Consider the following 2,500-nt stretch of genomic DNA (forward strand, 5'->3'; position numbering starts at 1 on the left):
GAATCTTCTTCAGGGAGGACACCATTCTGAAAGGATGTCAGACTTGTCTTTTCTGCATTTGTCCACCTGATAAAGAAACAGTACAGGTGAATCTTTACCAGGGAACAAAGCATGCCAGATCAAGACAGACTTCCTTCCCCTGTTGAGTCCGTTTGATGAATATCCCTTAGGTATCAAGGATAGATTTTTTTTTTTTTTTTTTTTTAGCCAGTCTATCCACCTCTGGGGAATCTTCTTCAGGGAGGACACCATTCTGAAAGGTTGTCAGACTTGTCTTTTCTGCATTTGTCCACCTGATAAAGAAACAGTAAAGGTGAATCTTTACCAGGGAACAAAGCATGCCAGATCAAGTCAGACTTCCTTCCCCTGCTGAGTCCGTTTGATGAATATCCCTTAGGTATCCAGGATAGATTTTTTTTTTTTCAGCCAGTCCATCCACCTCTGGGGAATCTTCTTCAGGGAGGACACCATTCTGAAAGGATGTCAGACTTGTCTTTTCTGCATTTGTCCACCTGATAAAGAAACAGTACAGGTGAATCTTTACCAGGGAACAAAGAATGCCAGATCAAGTCAGACTTCCTTCCCCTGTTGAGTCCGTTTGACGAATATCCCTTAGGTATCCAGAATAGATTTTTTTTTTTTTTTTTTTTTATAGCCAGTCCATCCACCTCTGGGGATTCTTCTTCAGGGAGGACACCATTCTGAAAGGATGTCAGACTTGTCTTTTCTGCATTTGTCCACCTGATAAAGAAACAGTACAGGTGAATCTTTACCAGGGAACAAAGCATGCCAGATCAAGTCAGACTTCCTTCCCCTGTTGAGTCCGTTTGATGGATATCCCTTAGGTATCCAGGATAGATTTTTTTTTTTTTTTAGCCAGTCCAACCACCTCCGGGGAATCTTCTTCAGGGAGGACACCATTCTGAAAGGATGTCAGACTTGTCTTTTCTGCATTTGATCACCTGATAAAGAAACAGTACAAGTGAGTCTTTACCAGGGAACAAAGCATGCCAGATCAAGTCAGACTTCCTTCCCCTGTTGAGTCCGTTTGATGAATATCCCTTAGGTATCCAGAATAGATTTTTTCTTTTTTTTTTTTTTAGCCAGTCCATCCACCTCCGGGGAATCTTCTTCAGGGAGGACACCATTCTGAAAGGTTGTCAGACTTGTCTTTTCTGCATTTGATCACCTGATAAAGAAACAGTACAAGTGAGTCTTTACCAGGAAACAAAGCAGGCCAGATCAAGTCAGACTTCCTTCCCCTGTTGAGTCCGTTAGATGAATATCCCTTAGGTATCCAGAATAGATTTTTTTTTTTTTTTTTTTTTAGCCAGTCCATCCACCTCCGGGGAATCTTCTTGAGGGAGGACACCATTCTGAAAGGATGTCAGACTTGTCTTTTCTGCATTTGATCACCTGATAAAGAAACAGTACAGGTGAATCTTTACCAGGAAACAAAGCATGCAAGATCAAGTCAGACTTCCTTTCCCTGTTGAGTCCGATTGATGAATATCCCTTGGGTATCCAGAATAGATTTTTTTTTTTTTTTTTTTTTTTTTTTTTTTTTTTTTTTTTAGCCAGTCCATCCACCTCCGGGGAATCTTCTTCAGGGAGGACACCATCCTGAAAGGATGTCAGACTTGTCTTTTCTGCATTTGATCACCTGATAAATAAACAGTACAGGTGAATCTTTACCAGGGAACAAAGTATGCCAGATCAAGTCAGACTTCCTTCCCCTGTTGAGTCCGTTAAATGAATATCCCTTAGGTATCCAGAATATATTTTATTTTTATTTTTCTTTCTTTTTTTAGCCAGTTTATCCACCTCCGGGGAATCTTCTTCAGGGAGGACACCATCCTGAAAGGATGTCAGACTTCTCTTTTCTGCATTTGATCACCTGATAAAGAAACAGTACAGGTGAATCTTTACCAGGGAACAAAGCATGCCATATCAAGTCAGACTTCCTTCCCCTGTTGAGTCCGTTAGATGAATATCCCTTAGGTATCCAGAATAGATTTTTTTTTTTTTTTTTTTATTTTTTTTTTTTTTTTTTTTTAGCCAGTCCATCCACCTCCGAGGAATCTTCTTGAGGGAGGACACCATCCTGAAAGGAAGCCAGACTTGTCTTTTCTGCATTTAATCACCTGATAAAGAAACAGTACAAGTGAATCTTTACCAGGGAACAAAGCATGCCAGATCAAGTCAGACTTCCTTCCCCTGTTGAGTTCATTTGATGAATATCCCTTGGGTATCCAGAATAGATTTTTTTTTCTTTTTTTTTTTGCCAGTCCATCCACCTCCAGGGAATCTTCTCCAGGGAGGACACCATCCTGAAAGGATGTCAGACTTGTCTTTTCTGCATTTGTCCACCTGATGAAGAAACAGTACAGGTGAATCTTTACCAGGGAACAAAGCATGCCAGATCAAGTCAGACTTCCTTCCCCTGTTGAGTCTGTTTGATGAATATCCCTTAGGTATCCAGAATAGATTTTTGTTTATT

This window comes from Palaemon carinicauda, chromosome 30 (assembly GCF_036898095.1).
Source record: "Palaemon carinicauda isolate YSFRI2023 chromosome 30, ASM3689809v2, whole genome shotgun sequence".
Taxonomy (NCBI): Eukaryota; Metazoa; Arthropoda; class Malacostraca; order Decapoda; family Palaemonidae; genus Palaemon; species Palaemon carinicauda.